Genomic DNA, 25,375 nt, shown 5'->3' with positions numbered 1-25,375 from the left:
GTTTTTATGAACACCAGAGACATGTTATCTCATGAGAGCTAGTAAGTACTACATGTTACATGGATTGTGAACTTAACAGCAGACTAACACTGAATTAGTGTTCCTCCCACTGATATACAGATGACTGCTGAGTGGAGCTATTCGAACGTTTCTGAGTTAACCCTTTCAAGTCATTTCCCTTTTCTGAGACCATTCTGTCCTTGAGCCCTTCCACTGTAGCCATTCTCAGTCAGCAAATGAATGAATGAATGGGCTTGGCATCACTCATCTTTCTCATGGAGCGGCTCAAGGTCATGTGATGCGTGCGTGATGACGCCGAGTCCTCGTCATGTGACCCGCGGGGCAGCCGTGCTGAGGCAGGGAGGAGGCGGACATTTTGTGAGGAGCCGGCGCGAGCAGCGGGTAGGTGAGATCGAGCTGGGTCGACGGCGGGGCTCAAGGCACAGGCATCCGATATTCTCCTGCATCCTGGGGTGCGGGGGTCGTAGTGGCTGTCGGCCTTGGAGTTGGTCGAGAGTGAAGCAAGGACGAAAGGGAAAGTGGGGGAGGGTAACGGCGGCGGACATTTTGCGAGGGGCGGCCAACCTCCCTCCCCCCTCCCCCTGAATGTGTTTTTTTTGGGGGGGGTGGGAGGGGGAAAGGAATGGGGATGGTGTTCGTGGGTGTGGCAGAAGATAACCCCCGATGGCAAGCCTGGCAGTCGGTGGGGTGGGGTGATCTGGCCTGCAGACGGTCCTTCCATCCTTATTGGAGGAGGAAAGGGCAATTATGAAATATTATAACTCAACTCCCCCGGGTGTGGGTGTTGCACCCACCTCAGTCCAAGGAGTGAGTTTTGTTTTGCTGAATATCTCTCAATTCTGACTCAATTTCTTGGCTGCATTCAGTACTGAGAGAGAGTAGCAAATGCAAAGGTGCCCTCTATTAAAAGACCCCCCTCTCCTCTCCCCCCCCCCCCCCCCGGCAGCGGGTGCTAAAGGTAGTTGGCCACAATGCAGTGGAGGTGACCTCACCATTTTCCCTTTACGTCCCCAAATCAATCTCATTGAAAAAGGGAAGCCAAATTATTTATTTGCACAGATTTTGTAGTGGAATCTTCCTGTCTCAAATTAGATTTTGAGCTCTGTTCTTTAGATCAAAGTTGTCTGACAGCCTACTGTCTAGCCTGTGTTAGTTACTTTGTAATTGCTTGACATGGGAAAATCTACAGTATCTGAGGTTATCAGCCCATCATATTTGTGCTGGCTTCTCTTTCCTTCCTGGGGAGGTCTTAGTTGTAATGTGTTTTAGGTGGTCAATTCAGTTTATGGCTGGTCTCTGGTTTGCAGCAATGACTGATGTAATTTTGCCTCTGTGGTTTTATTACTTGTAAATGATTTTAACTTGAGTTCATTTTATTTGATCACTAGTTTAGAAATACTAGAATTACTTAACTCTGAAGTAAGTGTTAACTCCTGTTGTGCAGTGTTAGAATCTACACTTTGGATATTTGGCAGAATAGTATTCTGGATCACATTGATTACTGTATTTATGTAAATGCAAAACTTTACATGTTTTCAACTACCTACCTTTCTTTAAAGCCCTACCATTTATTTTCTTATTGGGTCTTTAAAAGAGAACTTGTTTAAATGCATGATTAAATATTCCTCTGCGATGTACTCAAGTAGTGCATTCTAAATGAGTGTTTTTTTTTGTCTGATCTCCCTAAATTGCTGTCCTCTGATTCTTGGCACTTTTCCCTATCTGTTTATTTCAGAATCTCATGATTATCAAACTCACTTTGACTAAGCAGTGAAGTCTGCTTGGGTAACAAGTTTGTCCTAATCTATGTAATTTACATCCTGTCTGGTTGTATCACAGTCATCAATTCTAATACCTAGTCATATTAAGTATAATGAAATGCATTCTATAAACTCAAAATATAGATGTAGTTTACAGTTGAGATGTGGATTTTAAAGTATTTGTTAATTTACAAAAGTGAACAAATGGGTTGGAAGCCAAGTTAATTTCAGTTGGTTAGAGATAAACGAAAGCTGTCCTGAAGATGGGTTATACCCGAAACGTTGATTTCTCCACCACCTACTGCTGCTTGGCTTGCTGTGTTCTTCTAGCCTTCTGCTTGTCTTAAGTTAATTTCAATATCCAGGCTGAATGTGATTTATTTGCATCAAATGTTTCCCTGTCTATACTCCCATGTCACTGCAATGTATTGGCAGTTAAATTTGTTATCTATTCACTTGAAAAATAGTGGAAAATACCTACAATACAATTTGTTCACAAAATTGAATTTTATATTAAAGCAAAGTGCTGGTGAATGCAGACATTGAAGCAATGGATACTCATTTAATATCGAGGTAAAAACAATGACTGCAGATGCTGGAAAACAGATTCTGGATTAGTGGTGCTGGAAGAGCACAGCAGTTCAGGCAGCATCCAACAAGCAGCGAAATTCGACGTTTCGGGCAAAAGCCCTTCAGGAATAAAGGCAGTGAGCCTGAAGCGTGGAGAGATAAGCTAGAGGAGGGTGGGGAGAAAGTAGCATAGAGTACAATGGGTGAGTGGATGAAGGTGATAGGTCAGGGAGGAGAGGGTGGCGTGGATAGGTGGAAACCATTCCCTCTACATCTCCATCCGCCATGACCAGGGCCTCCAAGCCCTCCGTTTTTTCCTCTCCAGATGTCCCCAACAGTACCCTTCCACCAACACACTCATTCGTTTGGCCGAACTGGTCCTCACCCTTAACAATTTCTCCTTCGAATCCTCCCACTTCCTCCAGACCAAAGGGGGAGCCATGGGCACACGTATGGGGCCCAGCTATGCATGTCTCTTTGTTGGCTATGTAGAACAGTTGATCTTCCGTAATTACAGCGGCACCACTCTCCACCTCTTCCTCCGCTACATTGATGACTGCATTGGCGCCACCTCGTGCTCCCGCGAGGAGGTTGAGCAATTCATCAACTTCACCAACACATTCCACCCTGACCTTAAATTTATCTGGATCATCTCTGACACCTCCCTCCCCTTCCTGGACCTCTCCATTTCCATTAATGACGACCGACTTGACACTGACATTTTTTTACAAACCCACTGACTCCTACAGCTACCTGGATTACACCTCTTCCCACCCGACCTCTTGCAAAAATGCCATCCGTATTCCCAATTCCTCCACCTCTGCCGTATCTGCTCCCAGGAGGATCAGTTCCACCACAGAACACACCAGATGGCCTCCTTTAGAGACCGCAATTTCCCTTCCCATGTGGTTAAAGGTGCCCTCCAACACATCTTGTCCACATCCCGCACCTCCGCCTTCAGACCCCACCCCTCCAACCGTAACAAGGACAGAACGCCCCTGGTGCTCACCTTCCACCCTACCAACCTTCACATAAACCAAATCATCCGCCGACATTTCCGCCACCTCCAAACAGACCCCACCACCAGGAATATGTTTCCCTCCCTACCCCTTTCCGCCTTTCGCAAAGACCGTTCCCTCCGTGACTACCTGGTCAGGTCCATGCCCCCCTACAACCCACCCTCCCATCCTGGCACTTGCCCCTGCCACCGCAGGAACTGTAAAACCTGCGCCCAAACCTCCTCCCTCACCTCTATCCAAGGCCCTAAAGGAGCCTTCCACATCCATCAAAGTTTTACTTGCACATCCGCTATTATCATTTATTGTATCCATTGCTCCCGATGCGGTCTCCTCTACATTTGGGAGACTGGGCGCCCCCCAGCAGAGCGCTTTAGAAAACATCTCCGGGACACCTGCACCAATCAACCACACCGCCCCGTGGCCCAACATTTCAACTCCCCCTTCCCACTCTGCCGAGGACATGGAGGTCCTGGGCCTCCTTCACCGCTGCTCCCTCACCACCAGACGCCTGGAGGAAGAATGCCTCATCTTTCGCCTCGGAACACTTCAACCCCAGGGCATCAATGTGGACTTGAACAGTTTCCTCATTTCCCCTTCTTCCCCCCCCCCCCCCCCCCCCACCTCACCCTAGTTCTAAACTTCCAGCTCAGCACTGTCCCCATGACTTGTCTGGACTTGTCCTACCTGCCTATCTCCTTTTCCACCTATCCACTCCACCCTCTCCTCCCTGACCTATCATCTTCATCCCCTCTCCCACTCACCCATTATACTCTATGCTACTTTCTCCCCACCCCCACCCTCCTCTAGCTTATCTTTCCACGCTTCAAGCTCATTGCCTTTATTCCTGATGAAAGACTTTTGCCCGAAATGCCGATTTTGCTGCTCCTTGAATGCTGCCTGAACTGCTGTGCTCTTCCAGCATCACTAATCCAGAAACTCATTTTATATCACCTACCTGCTTTGTTCATCCCACTTGAGATGCCACATTTTGTTGCATGTCTAATATATTGGGAAGAGAAAACCAGTCATTGACCTGCAACCTGAAATTTAGTTTAAATTGAATAAATGTATCAGTTGCATTTGGAGTGGATGTACTTTATTCAAATATTGCCTCCTAAAGGAACTCAGCTGAGATCCTGATCTAATATCTGAGCAATGCCATCAGAGGTCCATTGTTTCTTCCTTAAAAGTTGCTGATAAATCTGCCGATTTTCTGATTTCAACCACTGCAGAGTGCCTTTTTATTCGGATAAGTATGGACTCTGCTTGTCAATTTTGTGTGTTACCAGGGTGGAGTCCTGTTGAGGGTGACATCAAATAAATTCGGCTGCAGCTTTGATGCATTTGACCTACACTTAAGATCCAACTGATTTTTTTCTGATGCTTGTTATGGTCATTAACTGCACTGCTAAATTTGTTTTAATCTAGTTATGGAGTCCTAATATTTTCAATGCAAAAAGGTACTGAAATCCCAGGTACTTATGAAGGGAATAAAGCCACATGATTCTGAGTTTGAACAAACAAAATTTTATTCAAACAAAACACATTTTAATATTAGTTACTGAATGTTACAATATCAACACTTGCTAGATTTCACAAGAGGAATACAGAAACACATCGTTCTATCATCGACTGTATCAAGCTGAAAGTGGTTATTACGTCTGTTTGGTCCAGTTCGAAAATATAGAACTTCTATAGTACAGAGGGGGCCATTCAGCCCAGTTTGTTCATGCTGATCCAAAGTCACCCAAACGCCCACTCTAATCCCATCTTTCCTCAACCACAATAGTCCTGAAGCTTGGAGTACTTAGTGTAGGGTGCTTTTTAAAAACTGTTTAGGGTTTCATCATCGCCACCAACTTGGGCAGCAAATTTCAGACACTCACCACCCTCTGAGTAAGAAAAGATTTCCTCACGTCCCCTCTAATCTTTCTGCCACTTAGCTTGAATCTATGAACCCTTTTGAACTCTCTGCCAAGGCAAACCAGTTCCTCTTGTCTGTTGTATCTCTACCCTTCTCAATTTTGTATAACTCAATAATGTCACCCCTGAGCCTTCTCTGTTTCAAGGGAAACAATCCCAGCAGCTACAGTTCTCCAGCCCTGGCAAAATTCCAATAAACCTTTTCTGCATTCTCTCCAGAGCAATTCTGTCCTTTCTGTAATGTGACCAGAACTATGAACAATATTCCAGTTGTGGTCTCACCAGTGTCTTATACAGTTTAGTTATTATATCCCTATTTTTGTATACTATACCTCTGCAAATGAGGGACAGCATTGCTTCTGCTGCCTTTATAACCTTATCTACCTGTGCTGCTACCTTTAGGAACTGTGTTTCCCCCACCAAGATCGCTCACTTCATCCAACCCTCTCAGTATGTTCCCATTTGTAATGTATTCCCTTCTATTGTTTGATCTCTTTCAATGTATTACCTCAAACTCCATTTGCCACTTTCCTGTTCACTCTACCATTTTCAAGTGCACAGCTATTCTCTACATGGCCAGTTTTTATATCATCTGCAGATTTCCCAATTGTGCCCCCCAATTAAGCTTCAATTTTTTTAAATTGATAAAACAAACAGCAGGGTCCCAACACTGTTCTTTGCAGAACTCCACTTGAAAGGCTTTCCATTCGCAGGGCAGCTGTTGACTGTTACCCTTTGTTTCTTGTTACTAAGTCAGCTGTGGATCCAATTTGACACATGGGATTTTACTTTCTTGACCAGTCTGCTAAGTATGACCTTGTCAGATGCGTGACCAAAATCCATGTACAGGTAGGCAACATTCACTACACTGTCTGCATCAATTCTCCTTGTAATTTTCTCAAAGAATACAATCAAATTTGCGAGGCATGACTTGCACTTAACAAAACCATGCTGACTATCTCTGACTTGTTCATGCCTAAGTGATAAATTGGGATGGCGTGTTGGCTCAGTGGTTAGCACTGCTGCCTCTGCACCACAGACACAGGTTTGATTCCACCTTCGGGCTGCAAACTCCACACAGTCATCTTTCCTATGTCTGTGGATTTCCTCCAGGTGTTCTGGTTTCCTCCCGCAGCCCAAATATATGCAGGTTAGGTGAATTAGCCATGCTAAATTGTCCATAAGTGTCTAGCGATGGGCAGGTTAGATGCGTTAGCCATGGACAATGGTGGGGGTTTGGATTTGGGTGGGATGCTCTTCAGAGGGTCAGTGTGGATTTAATGGGCAAAATGACCAACTCCCACAATGTAGAGGTTCTGTGAGATCTCTTGGGATTGATTCTGGCAGTTTACCCACCACTGAAGTAAAACGAACTGGCCTAGACTTATGGCATTTCCTTTGTACCCTTTTTAAACAACAAAACCATATTTGCATTTCTACAATTGTCTGGCACCTCACCTGTCTTGAGAAGATTGGAAAATAATCCTCAGATCATTTGTTTCCTCCCTGAACACCACCAACATCTGAGGGAACAATACATTTGGCCCTGGTGACTTATCTAATTTCAAGGATAATTATGATGATTATTTTGTCCAATATTTCACACTGCTCTGCTTTGATTACCATATTCACATCATCCCTTTCCTTTATGAATAGAGGCAAAAAAATTAAAATTCTTGTATATCCACTACATCTTCAAAAATGTTCCCTTCTTTGGGTTTGAGAAGGCTTTGTTTAAGTCAAACTGTAACGTCACGGATTTAATTGTGCTTTCTTCGTCAGATTGGAGTTTCTTCACTTATGTGAATAATTTAAAAAGTTACTGTTGACTAATTGCTCAACAGGTGGCAATTGGTCTTCATAGTCAGTCTGATAGCCAACTTATTTGTATTGATTTGGAGATGCCAGTGTTGGAATGGGGTGTACAAAGTTTAAAAATAACAACAGGTTATAGTCCAAACAGGTTTAATTGGAAGCACTAGCTTTCAGAGAGCTGCTTCTTCATCGTGGTTGTGGAGTATAAGATTGTAAAATAAGAAGTTCTAGCAAAAGGTTACAGTGTGATGTGACTGAAATATTAGATTGAAATTGGTTAAGTCTCTCATCTGTTCGAATGACCATGTTGGTTTCAGTTCTTGCATATGTAAATTGCAAACTTTTACATTCTCAAGTGAACTTTAACAATTGGTGTCATGTTGGCCCAGATAATGTATTGAAGATGTGAGCTTCCCTGTGAGGCTCTGTGCTACAGTGGTCAGGCTGGTTCTAATCTAAAGAACGGATTTACAGAATTGCTCTAATTTAGTGTTTTAAAATGAAGGTATATACATAACTGGTTAGGAAGTAGATTAAATGCTTTAGCCATGATTTGGAGATGCTAGTGTTGGACTTCGGTGTACAAAATAACAAATCACACAACAGGTTTAATTGGAAGCACTAGCTTTTGGAGCGCCGCTGCATCAGGTGGTTCTGGTTTTAGCCATACATCTGTGGTCAGCAGGAAGTGATTCCTGCAAAATATGGGAGTAGAACTGGACCTGTAACCTTTGAAAAGCAATTGATCAGATTCAAACAGCTTTCTAGGACAGATATATTTCATGCATTCTGCTACTTAAATCTGGGAAGCACCAAAGACTTTTTTTTTGGATGTAGGTTTGCTCGCTGAGCTGGAAGGTTTGTTTTCAGACCCTTCATCACCATACTAGGTAACATTGTATGTGAGCCTCTGGATGAAGCACTGGTGGCATGGTCAACTTTCTGTTTATATGTTTGGGTTTCCTTGGGTTGATGTCATTTTCTGTGGTGATGCCATTTCCCATGGTAATGTCATTTCCTGTTCTTTTTCTCACGGGGTGGTAATACTTTTCAAGAACTGTAACAAACAATACATTGGACAAACAGGCAGAAAACTAGCCACCAGGATACATGAGCATCAACTAGCCACAAAAAGACATGACCCACTCTCACTAATATCCTTACATACAGATGAGGAAAGGCACCAGTTCGACTGGGGCAACACATCCGTCCTAGGACAAGGCAAACAGAGGCATGCACGAAAATTCTAGAAGCATGGCATTCCAACCAGAACTCTATCAACAAACACGTCTTGGATCCCATTTACCACTCCGAGAAAAAGAACAGAAAATGATATCACCGACCCAAGGAAACCCAAACATATAAATAGGAAGCGGGCCATGCCACCAATGCTTCATCCGGAAGATGTTACCTAGTATGGTGATGAAATGTCTGAAAACTAACTTCCAGCTCAGCAAGTAAACCTACATCCAGAACCTCGACCTGAGCTACAAATCTTCTCAAAACTTGCTTTTTGTTTTTGTCTGGTTGAAATGGATTAGATTATCCTTCGTGTACTTTGATAAGTGTTTGCCCATCTCTTTCTTAATTTATAGCTAGGAATTAATACCTAGCAGAATTAAGCCTATCAGTCGGAGTCTACTCTGCCATTGATTATGGCTGGTAGCTTATCAACCTCATTTTCCTGCTTTCTAACTCTTGAGACCTTACTAACAAAGAACCTATCCAGCTTTGTCTTATATACACTCAATGACTTGGCATTCATAGCCTTCTGCAAAGAATTCTGCAGATGAACCACTCTTTGGCTCGAGACATTCCTCTTCATCTCAGTTCGAAAGGGTCATGCCTTCAATCTGAGGTTATGCCCTTGGGTCCTGGTCCATCACTCTATCCAGGCCTTTCAGATCTCTAAGTCTCAATGAGAACCCATCTCCCCAAAACTCTTGAGTGAGGTCCCAGAGTCCTCAACTGCTCCTTATATGACAATCCCTTTATCCCAAGGTCGATCTTGTAAACCTCTGGGCCACCTTCAAGCCAGCACATCCCCCTTAGATACAGGGCCCAGATATGCTCTCAATATACCAAATGTAATCTGACTAAGCCTTAGCCTCAGCACTACAGCTCTGCTGTTGTATTCCAGTGCTCTTGAAATGAGTGCTAACACTGCATTTGCCTTTCCAATTGACAAATGAGCCAGCATCTTCTTCATAAGAGAATCCTGACTAGGACTCCTGAGTATCTTTGTGTCTCAGATTTCCAAAGTCTTTCCCCATTTAGAAAACAACCTATGTCTCTCTCCATCCTTCCTACCAAAGTGCATATTCTCTTACTTTCCCACATTGTATTCCTTCTGCATTTTATTGCCCACTGTCTTAGCCTTCCTGGTTCCTCAACACTACCCGTCCGTCCAACTATTTGTTTCTTCTGCAAACTTGGCAATAATGCCCTCGGTTCCTTTATCCAGATTGTTAATGTATAAAGTGAATTGATGTTGTCCCAATCCTGACCCCTGTGGAACTCCTTTAGTTACTGGCTGCCATCCTGAAAAAGACCTCTTTATCCACGCTATGTGCATTTTGCTATTCATCGGATTATCGAGCATTGATTATCCAAATTTTGGAACACGTGAACATGATCTCGGTTCTGTCAAAACGCTACCCATTATCCAAACAATCCGTTATGTGAACAAAATGTTTCCCACCCATTTGTTCACATATTCAAGGTTGTTCTCTACATGCAAGTACAGGGGAACCTCTATTATCTGAATGAGATAGGCAGACACTATTTTGTTCAGATAATTGATTTATTCAGTTAATCGATTTAAATGTCTTTCCTCAAATGACTGCCCCATCCCCATCCAGCAATGCCCCCGCCCGCCCCATCCCCGTCCAGCACTGACTCCCGACCGGCCCCTTCTCATCCCCGTCCAGTACAGCCCCCACCCTTCTCCAGGGCAGCTGGACTGGACACCAGATATAAGACTGCTGCTGCTTTGTGGGGTAAGTCTCCAAATAGCATGTGCAAAGCCACATACGCAACTTCTTACTGCACCTTTTGACAGCTTTCACCTCTGCCCTTGACAGAACAATGTTGGTCAGATTCTCTGGGAAAGGGGGTGATTTTAGGCTACACCCCTCTGTACAACTCCAGGGAAAGTGTGGGGAGAGAGAAAGGGCGGGAGGTCAGTCATTTGGAGATAGTGCCTGTTTAATCACTGTAAACAAAAGACGCGATCACTGTTGGAAACTCATGATGTAATGTTTCGATCGGGACCTCGAGATCTCCTTTGGATAATTGGTATTCGGATAATCGAGGTTCCTCTGAACTTAGCCTCTAATGCCATTGGTTCTTATTTAGCAGCTTCTTGCTTGGCACTTTGTCAAAGATGAGGATGCTTTGCTGTGAAATACAATTGGGATTATATTTTCTTTAAGTTTGGATTTTTACATAATTCAGTATTTGGCAAGGTTGCTCATCATGTTTCTGAGGGAGATTTCACATAAGTAGAGGACTTGTCATTGGATACAGCAGTTTGAGGTCTTGGAGCAACAGACCAAATTGTTATTTGAAGTGCTGAATAAGTATTGGTGTCAGCGGGTGAGTGACGTGCTTCTGTCTTATTTGTATCACATAATTCTGGTCTTGTTTCAGAGTTTGAATTCTGTATTTGCTTGAGAGATAACAAATCAGGCTTCCTCAATGTAAACAGTTGATGGAAAAAAGCACATCTAGGAGGAAAAAAACAAATTGAAAATGAATGTGCCAAACAAACATTTAAACTGACCATAACTTGTTTATTTCTAAATATACACAGATTCCTGTGACAGAACCTGGGAAGGGGAGAGAACAGAGAACAGTATTCATTGCTTTAAGAGGAGATAAAGTATAAGACCAAGGAGGTGACATTGAACTTGTTTAAGACATTTGCTAGACTGCAGCTGGGGTATTATGTATAGTTCTGGTTGTCACATTACAGGAAGGATGTGGATGGGCTGGAGACAATCCAAAAGGGTTTACAAGATTAGTGAGTGAAATTCTTCAGGTATGAAGAATGCATTGGTCTGATCAGTAAGTTTGCAGATGACATTAAGATTGCTGGAGTAGCAGAAAGCATAGTGGGCTGTCAAAGAATACAGGAAAATATACATAGACTGGAGAGTTGGGCGGGGAAATGGCAGATGGAGTTCAATCCAGACAAATGTGAGGTGATGCATTTTGGGAAGTCTAATTAGAGAGCGAACAATACTGTAAATGGAAGAGCCTTGGGAAAAGTTGATGAGCACAGAGATCTGGGAGTTCAAGTCCATTGCACCCTGAAGGTGGCTGCACAGGTGGATAGAGTGGTCAAGGCGGCATACAGTATGCTTGCCTTCATCGGACGGGGAATTGAGTATAAAAGCTGGCAGGTAAAGTTAAAATTGTATAAGACTTTGGTTCAACCGCATTTAGAATATTGTGTACATTTCTGGTTGCCACATTACTAAAAGGATGTGGACGCTTTGGAGACGGTATGGAGAAGGTTTATGAGGACGTTGCCTGGTATAGAAGATGCTAGCTATGAAGAGAGGTTGAATAGGTTAGGATTGTTTTCATTAAAGATTTGGTGGGGGATTTAATTGAAGTCTACAAAATCATGAAAGGACTGTGGATAGCGATAAGCTTTTTCTCCAGGGTGGGAGATTCAATAATGAGAGGCCCCTCATTCAAGGTGAGAGGTGAAAAGTTTAAGGGGGAGACACGAGGAAAGTACTTTACATAGAGGGTGGTCAGTGCCTGGAACGCATTGCCAGCAGTGGTGCTAGAGGCAGGCTCGGTCGATTCATTTACGGTGAGTCTGGACAGATGCATGAGTAGATAGGGAGCAGAGGATAAAGATGCTTAGGATTTGGGCAATAGGTTTAGACAGTGGATTTGGATCAACTCAGGTTTGGAGGGTCGAAGGGTCTGTTCCTGGGTTTTAAATTTTCTTTGTTCGTGTTGTGATTTAAATCCACTGAGGATTGCTCCAGGTTGACGAGATTGGGTAGTCAGCATGGATTACACAAAAGAAATCACTCTTGACAAATCTTCTGGAATTTTTCAAGGTTGTAACTAGTAGGGTTGACAAAATGGCGACAGCAAATGTGGTTTATTTATATTATCAGAAGGCTTTTGAGAAGGTCCCACACAATGCTAGCACATAAAATTTAAGTACGTTGGGGGTGGTGTACTGAATTGGACAGAACTGGTTAGTAGATAGGAGACAGTAGGAATAGACATGACTTTTTCCACGTGACATTGTGACTAGTGGAGTACTACAGGGATCGGTCCTTGGATCCTAGTTCCCAATATGTATTAATAACTTAGACGAGCGAACTAAATATAGTTACTCTGTATGCAAGCAGCACAAAGCTGGGTGGAAGAGTGAACTGAGAAGAATGCAGAGATGCTTCAATGAGAATTGGATGAGTTGTGGGCAAGTGATGGCAAATTAAGTGTAGTGTGGGTAAATGAAAGATTTTCAACTTTGATAGCAGAACCAGGAAGGCAGATCATTATCTGAATGGTGACAGAATGGCAAAGGGGCAGGGTGTGAGAAGACCTAGATGTCCTTATATACCAGTTGCTGAAAGTAAGCTTGCAGGTGTGCATTGCCTTCATAGTGGGAGGTTCAAGTACAGGGGCAGGGATGCCTTGCTGTAATTGTACTCTGCCTTTGTGAGACCATGTCTGGAGAATTACATACAGTTTTGGTCTTCGTTGAGGAAAGATGTTCTGCTGATGGTGGGAATGTAACAAAAGCTTACCAGACTGATTTCTGGGATGGCAGGATTGACTTGGAGAGACTGGATCAGTTTGGACCATATTCAGTGGAGTTTAGAGGGATAAGATATTGTCCCATTTCCCCCCTCGGCAAAATGCTCAGAGACACAGTAGTTTTACCTCCTCCATCTTTATTCTGGGCCCTGGAGGGAAAAAGAACGTTCGCCCATGTGCACAGACGTATAAGTTCACAGTCTTCTCTGGAACAGCGGTTTCTCAATGAACTATATAGTAATTTTACGGGGAGGAGCATCCAGATAAGGCAGCATACATATTAATTGCATGACCATTACAATCAAGAGGCTAAGCCCTTTAGTGTTGTAAAATGAATGTTCTTAACCTTGTTAACTGGATTCATACAATGGATACTTTTTCCCCTTGTTAGCTGACCTTGCATACTGAATGCTTCCAATATTGTTACATGGCTGTACATAATGACTGCTTTTCCACCTTGTTAACCCACCACCCTTGCCTCCAGCACCCCATTGTTAACTGTAAGTTCTTATCTGCTCAGAATCATGCTCAGCTGAACCACTCCTTTCAGAAAACTCTTTCCCTGCCTGCTTATACCCTATACATATTCTCAGAGGGGGAAATCCAATTGAAACCAGTAAAATTCTAACACAACTATATAGGATGAATGCAGCAGTCATGTTGCTGAGGACTTAAAAGCCCAGAATAATTTAAGGTCACGGGTTAAGCATGTGGGATAAGTTGGTAAATGGCAGTCATTTAGGACTGAGATGAGAAGAAATTTCTTTACCTCGAATTGGTGAACCTGTGTCATTCTCTTCCACTGAAATCAATGTAAGCCAATACACTGAATCTTTTCAAGAATGATTTAAATATAGCTTTTGGGGCTAAGAGGATCAAAGGGTATGAGGAGAGAATGGGAGCAAGATATTGAATTAGATGATCAGGTATGATATTGAATGTCATAGCAGGAGCAAAGGGCCAAATAGCTTACTCATGTTTTTGCTTATCTAAAAGTTGTCTGCTCAGTGTGAGAAATAGGCATTTTTTACCAAGTGCATAGTTTGATGCTATATCCATATACCGTTAATAGCTATTCATGATTGGTTATTAGGCACAAACTGGAGTCCTGTTTTGAAGGTTACATTTAAAGCTCTTCCCATCCATGACTCTTCCAGTTCTTCTTAACTCTGCTGTTGCTGTTTTTGCTAGCAGTATCATCTCTGAAAAGGTCACTTGAAATTTTAAGTTTCACTGCATCACACTTTGAGAAATTCTTTGTTCATCACTTAGAGTTCTCAACACTGTCTCCAACAATACAATTCCATTTGTCCTTCACCCAGCAGTATGTGTTCTTGAAAAGTTGAGTCTGCCGACTGCAGGGCATCAAGTAATTTTTGTTTCCTTTTGTCCATCTTCCTTTTCTCCTACCTGCCACCTCCAAAAGCAAACTTCACAAAAGACCTCTAGCAGTTTTATTTTGCTAGATTCAGTGAGGTTTTAGTGGAAGATTTGATATATCACTTTATACATACCTTTCCTGCAGATGCATTACAGCATACTTTTTCAGGCACGTCCTGGCTTCCTCCCTCAACATAAAATGTGAGCATGACCATTCTATTCTTCTGGCATTACACATTCCCAAAAGGACTGTCTGAAGCAATGAAATATTGATTGTAAGAAAGATCATGGCCAGTCAATCAAATACATCACAGTCTATTTCATTGGTCTGTCAAAGAAATTCAATTAGAGCTTGAAGTACACATAATGTCTGAATAAAAACCCACTGGAGAGTAGTTATTGAAAAATCTAACTCCACTCATGATAGTAATGATGAGAGAAGTAATTTTTCATGATTTCTAGGTCTTCTGATAGTTGATGCTTGGAAATTTTACAAGGCTGCAAAGTAAAAGGTAAAGTTAGCCTAGACCTATCTGACTGCAATTTCTCTCTTTGGAGGACGATGACTGGTGGTTTAACCTTAAGGTCACTATGCCTCAGGCGAGGGTCCCTAATGGTAGCCTCAGCCGATGTGAGAATTGAATCCATGCTGTTGGCGTCACCCTGCATTGCATACCAGTTGTCCAGCAAATCTGTATGGACTTCAGTAAGGCGTTCGACAAGGTTCCCCATGAGAGACTGATTAGCAAGGTTAGATCTCATGGAATACTGGCAGAACTAGCCATTTGGATACAGAACTGGCTCAAGGGTAGAAGCCAGGATGGTGGTGGAGGGTTGTTATTCAGACTGGAGGACTGTGACCAGTGCAGAGCCACAAGGCTCGGTGCTGGGCCCTCTACTTTTTATCATTTACATAAATGATTTGGATGCGAGCATAAGAGGTACAGTTAGTAAGTTTGCAGGAGACAACAAAATTGGAGGTGTAGTGGATAGCGAAGAGGGTTATCTCAGATTACAACAGGATCTGGACCAGATGGGCCAATGGGCTGAGAAGTGGCAGGTGGAGTTTAATTCGGATAAATGTGAGGTGCTGCGTTTTGGGAAAGCAAATCTTAGCAGGACTTATACACCTTAATGGTAAGGTCCTAGGGAGTGTTGCTGAACAAAGAGGCCTTGGAGTGCAGGTTCATAACTCCTTGAAAGTGGAGTCGCAGGTAGATAGGATAGTGAAGAAGGCGTTTGGTATGCTTTCCTTTATTGGCCAGAGAATTGAGTATAGGAGTTGGGAGGTCATGTTGCGGCTGTACAGGACATTGGTTAGGCCACTGGAATATTGCATGCAATTGTGGTCTCCTTCCTATCTGAAAGATGTTGTGAAACTTGAAAGGGTTCAGAAAAGATTTACAAGGATGTTGCCAGGGTTGGAGTATCTGAGCTTCAGGGATAGGCTGAACAGGCTGGGGCTGTTTTTCCTGGAGCATCGGAGGCTGAGGGGTGACCTTATAGAGGTTTACAAAATTGAGGGGCATGGATAGGGTAAATAGGCAAAGCCTTTTCTCTGGGGTTGGGGAGTCCAGAACTAGAGAGCATCGGTCTAGGGTGAGAGGGGAAAGATATACAAGAGGCTACATTTTCACACAGAGGGTGGTACGTGTATGGAATGAGCTGCCAGAGGAAGTGGTGGAGGCTGGTACAATTGCCACATTTAAGAGGCATTTGGATGGGTTTATGAATAGGAAGGTTTTGGAGGGATATGGGCCGCGTGTTGGCAAGTGGGACTAGATTGGGTTGGGATATGTGGTCAGCTTGGACGGGTTGGACTGAAGGGCCTGTTTCCATGCTGTACATCTGACTGTATAACTGAGCTAACCAGCTTCCATCTAGGCTGCAGCGTGTATTGGAACGCAAGATTACCCAATGTTATAAATGCCAGTATAGATGTAATGGAGGATTGCATGATGCAATGAGTTTTAACTACTTGGATCTTGAATTGAATACAACTCTGGCAAGTGGAATAGAAGTTTCCTGTGTGTTGATTTATAACGCTTGGATAGCTCACCATCCTGGTTAGCAGGTCCGTGAAGTGGCTTGACAAGCTCCTGTTAATTCAAACTGCAACATTTGAAGAATGTATCATAGCATCTATTTGAGGGTAGATAGGAACAGGTAACCAATTCTGGCAAGTTCCACATCTCAAGGCTGAATAAGATTAAAAAACTATGTTTCAGTGTCCACTGTCTGAGCCCTTTACTGTTCCAAATTTGATCCACGGTTCACAATTCTCAGTACATAAAATGGCAGGAGTAAAGGATCATCTGACTCAGTGGGTGGATGTTTAAGCAAAAGAAGGAGATTTGTTATCTTGACTTAAGATGATCCAATATCTGGCCAGTTCTTTTTACCTGACAAAGCGTTTTACCTGGAAACACGTTTTGGTTTTGAAAAAGCTGTAAGAAATCCCATGTTCACTCCACTGTTTGATTGTTGCAATATGGATTCACTTTTTCTGAAGTGAAGCTCCTATAGAAATATTGAAAGTGTTGTGAGCTTAGCTGGAGATTCTCTCATTTGACTTGAATGAGGTCAGTTTGAAATTCTAATTCAGACTGATTTAATTTGTGGAATGTAGGCATTACTGCTGTTGTCTTCGCAATCTCAGAAGATCAGCTATTCAGGATCCAGATGAGAAACTCTTCATGCAAGTATTGAGTTCTCTACTGTAGTAAACTTTGGATGGTAAATTATTGTCTGTATTCAAGATGGAGATTGTAGATTTTTGGACATGAAGGCAATTTGTGGGGATATTGCAGGAAAGTAATGTTGAGTTGTAACATAAGAAAAAGGAGCAGATTATGTCCATTAAACTTGTTCTGCCATTCCATGCAATCATGACTGATTTTGGGATTCAATTTCATTTTCATGCACTCTCCTCTTTCCCATAACTCCCTGTGACCCCAAAAGCTCTCCCTCAGCCTTAAGTATTTTCAATATTGTGTTTTCACAATCTTCTGGGGTAGAGAATTTTAAAACTTCACAATATTTTCAGTGGATAAATTTATCTTTTATCTTAGTCCTAATAGATCAGTCATCCAGTTATGCTGAGACTTTTCTAGATTCCTAGCCAGGGGGAAACAAATCTGTCTGCTTGTCAAGGCCTTTCAGAATCTTGCAACTTTTGTTTCAATGAGAACTCTTCACATTTTCAGTTTGAACTACAAAGAATACAGGCACACTTTACTTGGCCTCTCATCACCAGGCCGACCCCCTCATTCCAAGGACTGGTGACCTGAATTTCCACTTCCAAATAATCGCCTACTGTCACCTTGAAAGCCCCAGTTAAATGTGTTTCAACATTAACTGTTTTCCCTCACCATATGTTGTCAGACCTGCCTCATTTTCCAGCAATTTTTGTTTATGCTTCCACAATCCATATGTACCACCTCTATTTGGCCAAGTTTACGCTCCCTTTGAACAACAGATTCTTAATTCCTCTTGTTTTGTTTTCTACAGATCAAAGGAGTGGTCATGGGTACTTTCTTCATTCTACCTATCTCTTCACAGGTTAGGTGGAAAATTCCTTGTTCCAATCCTACCTGGGTCCCTCCCCATAACTCTTTCCCTGCCACATTGATGACATAATCCTCTCTCTTCTCTTCTCTTCTTCCCCCCCCCCCATTTAGCACCGGAAAGATTTATTAATTTCACTTGCAGTCCTCACCCTACTTTTAGCCTTCAACTTGTGTCTCTGACTCCTCCCTGGGCATCTCTGAAATGGATAGACCCCTCACCAATATCTACCACAAACTTACCAACCCCACAGTTATCTGAGCTGTACATCCTTGCACCCTCTTTCCTGTAAAGACACAATACCATTCTCAGTTTCTTTGTCTCCATCTATTCTGTTGATCTCCTCTTCCACAGGGATGCTTAGAATGTCCACCATTTTCATCAACTGACAATTCCCCACCAGTGTGGTTAACTGGACTCTTAACCATTCTTGACCCATTTCTGGCACTTGTGCCCTCACCCCTCCTCTCTTCACCAGGTCCTCACTTTCCACCCCACCAGTATCTGCATCCAAAGGACCATAAGCCACCATTTGGCACACATTCCCATTCCTGACCTGGTTAGCATTTTGCAGAGACTGTGTTTTCTCCAGGGCAACCTAGTCCACTCCCTACACCTCCACAGCACCTTCACGTTTCTTCATAGAAGGTGCAACACTTGTCCATTTGCCTCCTCCCTCCTTGTTATCCATGGCTTCATACATACCTTCCCGATGCAGCAGTGATTTACCAGCACTTCACTCTGAGAAAGTGAGGGCTGCAGATGCTGGAGAGTTAGTCGAAAAGGGTGGCGTTTGAAAAGCATAGCAGGTCAGGCAGCACTGTAGTAGAAGAGTTTTGGGCATAAGCCCTTCACTTGACTCAATCTAGTCCACCGTATTGGCTGCTCACAGTATGGTCTCCTGTACATCAAGGAGCCAAAATGCATTTTGAATAACTGCTTTGTGGAATACCTGCATTCTGTCCATTAAAAATGACCCTGAGGTTTTAGTTGCCTGCCACGTCAACACACCACCTTGTTCCTGTCTTGGGGCTGCTGCAGCACTCCGAGGCTTGATGCAGGTTGAAAGAAAAGCATTTCATTATCCACTTGGGGACTTTGCAGCCTTAGGTTAAGAATTTAAGCCTGAACACTTCCTTGATCTATTCCCAAATCTCAAGTCCTGACATGACATGAGCTGTTTTCAGCACAGTCAACCCATTTTCACCTACTTATGGTCACTATCATCAGCTTTTCCTCTTTTCTGCCTTATTATCAACTACCACTTTACCTGCCTGACTTTCTTAATCTGTTTGGGCTATGCTTCCCCCCCATCCACTCACTCCTTACTTAACCCTGTCATCAGCATAAATATCACTACTTTTTTTAGATTACTTACAGTGTGGAAACAGGCTCTTCGGCTCAACAAGTCCACACCAACCCTCCGAAGAGCAACCCACCCAGACCCACTCCCCTACATTTACCCCTTCACCTAACACTACAGGCAATTTACCATGGCCAATCCACCTAACCTGCGCATTTTTGGACTGAAGGAGGAAACCGGAGGAAACCCATGTAGACAAGGGGAGAATGTGCAAACTCCACACAGACAGTCGCCTGAGGCGGGAATTGAACCCGGGTCTCTGGTACTGTGAGGCAGCAGTGCTACGCACCGTACCACCGTGCTGCCCACCTTCCTACCTACTGTCATTTGATGAAGAGTATAATCATAACACAGGAGCAGTAATTAGGCCATTCAGCCCATTGGGTCACTGGACTCAATATGTTAGTGCTGCTTTCTCTCAACAGATACTGCTACCCTTGATATTGTCCAACATTTAAAAAATTTGTATGGTATCATGTAGCTGAAAAACAGGCCTTTCAGCCAACCACGTTTGCGCTGACCAACAAACACTAAACTACAAAAATAACATTTACTTGCACTTGTTCCATAGCCTACTATGTCCCGTTATTTTAGATACCCATTTGCTGCTTAAATGTTGAGATTAACTGCTTCCACTGCCCCTGCATAGAATATTCTACATTTCTACCACTCTTTGGGTGGAAAAAAAAGTCTCCTCTGAACCACTTGCTTCTCACGTTAAATTTGTGCTGTCTGGTCTTAGATGTTTGTCATGGAGAAGACATTTTCATGATCTACTCTGTCCAAGTCTCTGCTAATTGTATATTCATCAATCAGATACCCTTCTCTGTTCCAAAAAAACCAAACCTATTCTATTTGGTCTCCTCATAGCTGAGACATTCCTAGGCAATATCCTACTGGATTGCCCCCACACCATTTCTGATAGTATAGTTCCAGAACTGCACATGGTATATCCCATCAGTGGCCCAACTGTGTTGTATAAAGTTGTAACAAGATTTCCTTGCTTCTTGGTGGGCGGCACGGTAGCTCAGTGGTTAGCACTGCCTCACAGCACCAGGGTCCTGGGTTTGTTTCCCGCCTGTGTGGAGTTTGCACATTCTCCCTGTGTCTGCGTGGGTTTCCTCCGGGTGCTCCGGTTTCCTCCCACAGTCCAAAGACGTGCAGGTCAGGTGAATTGGCCTGGCTAAATTGCTCACAGTGTTAGGTGTGTTAGTCAGGAGTAAATATAGGATAGGGAAATGGGTTTGGGTGGGTTTCTCTTCGGCCCAACAAGTCCACACTGCCCCTCCGAAGGGCCTGTTTCCACACTGTAAAGATTCTAATCTAATATGAGAATCTAATCTGTTCTAAGCCCTGGTTACTGAAGGTGAGCATCCCACATGCTTCGTTCACCACCCTGTCAATGTGTGCTGACATCTTTAGTGATATAAACTTGTACACCAAGCTCCCTTCGCTACTTAGTACTTGGGGATCTAGCATTCCTTGTCCATTTCTTCCCTTATTAGGCTTCCCAAATTACATCAATGTGCACTTATGGGAATTAAATTCCATCTGCCGTTATTCTTCCAATTTACCAGCTGAGAAATATTAGACTGTATCCTGAGACCATACTCCCTAGAATCCCTACAGAGTGGAAACAGGCCCTTTAGCTGAACAAGTCCACACCAACCCTCCAAAGAGTAACCCACCCAGACCCATTCCCCTATTGCTCTACATTTACTGCAGACTAATGCGCCTAACCTGCACATCCCTGAACACTATGGGCAATTTAGCAGGGCCAGTTCACCTAACGTGCGCATCTTTAGACTGTGGAAGGAAACCGGAGCACCTGGAGGAAACCCACACAGATACGGAGAATGTGCACACTCCACACAGACAGTCACCTGAGGATGGAGTTGAACCTGGGTCCCTGGCACTGTGAGGCACGTGTTAACCACTGGGCCACCGAGCTGAGTCATAAGGGTATACAGAATGGCAACAGACCTTTTGGTCCAACGCGTACATATTGAACAGAGATCCTAAGTTAATCTGGTCCCATTTGTCAGTGTTTGGTCCATATCCCTCTAAACCCTTCCTATTCATATACCATCATGTGCCATTCAGATGCCTTTTAAATGTAATTGTACCAGCCTTCATCACTTGCCCTGACAGTTCATTTCATGCACTCACCATCTTCTGCATGAATAAGTTGCCCCTTAGGTCCCTTTTAAATCTTTCTCCTCTCACCTTAAACCTATACCCTCAAGTTTTGGACTCTCTACCCTGGGGAAAAGACCTGACTATTCATCCTATCTATGACCCTCATTATTTTATAAACTATAAGTATCAACAAAAACACCAATGTTCGTGTCATTTATAAACTTACTAATTCACATTCAAGTCATTGACGTACACATCAAACAGGTAAAAACCATGACTGCAGATGCTGGAAACCAGATTCTGGATTAGTGGTGCTGGAAGAGCACAGCAGTTCAGGCAGCATCCAAGTAGCTTCAAAATCGACGTTTCAGGCAAAAGCCTCCTGATGAAGGGCTTTTGCCTGAAACGTCGATTTCGAAGCTAATTGGATGCTGCCTGAACTGCTGTGCTCTTCCAGCACCACTAATCCAGTACACATCAAACAGCAAGGTTCCCAGCACTGATCACTGTGGTGCATTCCTGATCACAGGCTTGCAATTAAAAAATAAACCCTCCAGTACCACTCTTTGCCTCCTGTTTGTTATCCAGTTTGTCAACTTACCTTGCATCCCACGGGCTCTTACCTTTTGAAGTAGACTTCCGTGTGGAAACTTGTCAAAGGCCTTACTGAAGTCCATATAAAACATCAACTGCACTATCCTCATCTTCCCAAAAAAGCTTCAAATTTAATTACACTAGATCTTTTGTATACTTATTAATTGTGCGCTCAACTTGTCCTGCCACCTTTAAGTAATCTGAGGACATATACCCAGGTTTGTCTGCTACTGCAGATCCTTTAGAATTGTATCCCCTATTTATGTTACTTTTCAATATTCTTTGTAACAAAATGCGTACTTCTACTTCTCTGTATTGAACCTCATCTGCCACTTAACCTGCTCGCTACAAGATAGGCTCGGGATTCATGTTTTATGGGATTTCCTTGCTTCTCTATTCCCAGCCCTGGCTTTTGAAGGTAAGCATCCCATGTGCCAATTCCCTGTTGCTTAAAACTTGAAGTTTTGAACTAGAATCATAAAATCTGTAGTGTAGAAACAGGCCATTCAACTCATTGAGACCACTCTGACCCTCCAAAGAGTATCGCATCCAGACCCAATCCCTGTTACCTTGCATTTCCCATGGCTAGTACACCAAGCCTGCACATTCTTGGGCACTAGAACCAAACATTTTTAGAAGCTTGTTTGGTCACTTTACATGCCTTGATAACTCAGTAGTGTTGGTCTGATAATGAAGCCGTGTATAGACCTGGGCAATGAAAGGGTTGTCAAATTTCAGTCGGTATTAAGGCTGGAACATAAACCCAGTAATTAGTTAAAATGAAGTCTCAAGTCATTACGCAATCGATCTCTTGACTTGTCCAGTCTACGTTGTCCTTGCTGTGGTGCCATTTGTTTCACACTTAAAAAAATTACAGTCAAATGATTTCGAGAGTCCGCCGCATCCGGAAGTGTAACTGGTATTGCTACATTTGAACAACTTGTTTGCTCCCGTTGAATGGGTAGGGCTGCTTTGTCGCAGTGCAGACTTCAGTTTTCTGGAGCTGCCATTGCAGATTCTGTTTTCCATTGAAACAGACCGCGCCCGAATTCGCACATCCTTTTTTTGAAAAGGACAAACGGGAACGGGGAAGCTAAGCCTTCGCAAAACAAGTCTACGACAGAAAGAGAGAGAGACGGGGCATTTACTGTAATATCTGATCATTATCCCGTTGTATTTGCATGAAACTACCGCCCCTTTAACAATGCAAGCTTTCATTAACCCCTCGGTTTTGCTGAGATAAGCGATGATTTTACCAGTGATTGCGAGCGGTAGCTATCGATTTGACACGTTTCTTTTGAAAGTGATCAGTTTTTTTTTCTGGAAAAATGTTCAGTTAAATTGAATTGACAGTGTTACATAGTAACAATGTACGTAATGGCAATTAAGTGCGTTTATTGTATTCAGAGAATGTGGCAAAGATAGGGTTAAATTGCCTTGTTTTGGATTCGAATTCCCAATATTGAAATTACCTGTGCGGCGTTCTGGCAATTATGAAATATTTTCCAGGGTTCAGGTAGAATACAGTATACCTTTTTTTTTAACGATAGCATTTTTGAATCACTTGTTACAAATTTGTGTGGCTTTTTTTTGTGATCACTCTTTGCCAAAGAAAGTTTAATCTTGCAACCTGTTTGTGTTTCTTAGAAATATGATTTGGTTCCTTTACGGAAGTGTACCACTGATCTACTTGTCTGTGCACTAAACCTTGCAGCCAGAAAGATTGCAGATGTTTTAGTGCAGGGCTGTAAATAATACCAGGAAATGATCTTATGATTTTAAACTCTAAGTTCATTTTGAATACTTTTTTCAGGATTCCATCTGCTGAGGTATATCCTGTGATGCACAATTGATTTATGTTCAAACATAAACCCAATGATTGCAATAAATGCTTCTGTTATGTCTTACGGCTTCAATCTCTTACACTGTCCAGACTGGATTGTCCATTCTGTGGTGTGGTGTGGTTAGTCTCATGTTTGAAAGCAAAATCGTAGCTGAGGTTATGGTGTTTAGGTGAAATTGAGCTGGAATTTTAAAAACACATTGATATGAAAAGTGGGTTCTGGCAAAGGGATTCTCAGACGTAATCTGATCAATAACAGGAGACTATATAAAGCTTGTTTTGTAGGTTCCTCTTACAGCACAGTGGTAACGCCCCTACACTTGGACCAGCATTCAAGTCTCACCTGTTCCAGAGGGGTGTAATAACATTTCTGAACAGGTTGATGGGAAAAGTCCATATTACTCGATATTATAAAAAAGCTTGCTCTCAGCATAGTGCAGGGAGGACAGTGAGCTTGTGATTTCAAGGGAAGCGCTTTTTATTTTACTATATCCCTATGGCCCATATCCCCCTCAACCCTTCCTATTCATATACCCATCCAGATGCTTTTAAATGTAATTGTACCAGCCTCCTCCACTTCCTCTAGCAAAGCATTCCATACACACACCACCCCAAAAAAATTATCCATTAGGTCCCTTTTAAATTTTTCCCCTCTCACCTTAAACCTATGCCCTCTAGTTCTTGACTCCCCCACCCCAGGAAAAGCACCTTGTTTACTTACACTATCCATGCTTCTCATGATTTTATAAACCTCTATAAGGTCACCCCTCAGCCTCTGACACTCCAGGGAAAACGGCCCCAGCTTGTTCAGCCTCTCCCTGTAGCTCAAATCCTTCAATCTTGTCTGAACCCTTTAAAGTTTCACAACATTCTTCTAATAGAAGGGAGTCCAGAATTGCACGCAATATTCCAAAAGTGGCCTAACCAATGTCTTATACAGTCACAACATGACCTCCCAACTCTTTTACTCAATACTCTGTCCAATAAAGAAAAGCACACCAAATGCCACCTTCACTATCCTATCTACCTGTGATACTACTTTCAAGGAACTATGAACCTGCACTCCAAGGTCTTTTTGTTCAGCAACATTCCTCAGGACCTTACCATTAAGTGTAATAGTCCTGCTCTGATTTGCCTTTCCAAAATGCAGCACCTCATATTTATCCAAATTAAACTCTGCATCTGTCAGCCATTGGCTCATCTGATCAAGATCCCATTGTACTCTGACGTATCCTCCGTCGCTGTCCACTACACCTCCAATTTTGGTGTCATCTGCAAGCTTACTAACTATACCTCCTATGTTCACATCCAATGTAATGTAAAAATAGTTTTAGAAACAGACAAGGGGCCCACTCATAAAGTAGAGTTTTCCAAACTAGGATAATTGTTCACTTGAAAATCTTCTGACTATGAGTTATTTTCAATATCGTCACAGACTTCGTGCCATATTGAATACTCCAGGAGTGAATGGTTCCTGTGATGACAAGGAAATGAGGCTGATTTTCACCTGGAGATGCAAGGATTGGAGTTGAATTGTTCAGGTGCAAGAATGAATTTGAGCTGAGTACTTCACCAGTATTTGTGC

At 42.9% G+C, this 25,375-nt stretch overlaps 1 protein-coding gene across 4 annotated transcripts in view; it reads left to right on the top strand.

Annotated features, from left to right (window-relative positions):
- The first annotated feature begins 282 nt into the window (after positions 1-282).
- Positions 283-25,375, top strand: part of LOC140478768 (AP-2 complex subunit mu) — a 74,126-nt gene continuing 49,033 nt past the window's right edge. The window contains exons 1-2 of one of the 4 annotated variants that reach the window (XM_072572121.1): positions 22,971-23,096; positions 25,226-25,331. The gene's annotated coding sequence lies outside the window, so the exon portion shown is untranslated. Of the gene's footprint in view, positions 403-22,970; positions 23,097-25,225; positions 25,350-25,375 lie in introns of those variants that run through there. The other 3 variants (XM_072572120.1, XM_072572119.1, XM_072572122.1) reach the window with 3 other exon arrangements.

Source organism: Chiloscyllium punctatum, chromosome 6 (assembly GCF_047496795.1).
Source record: "Chiloscyllium punctatum isolate Juve2018m chromosome 6, sChiPun1.3, whole genome shotgun sequence".
Lineage (NCBI taxonomy): Eukaryota > Metazoa > Chordata > Chondrichthyes > Orectolobiformes > Hemiscylliidae > Chiloscyllium > Chiloscyllium punctatum.
This window is presented reverse-complemented; position numbering and strand designations above follow the sequence as displayed.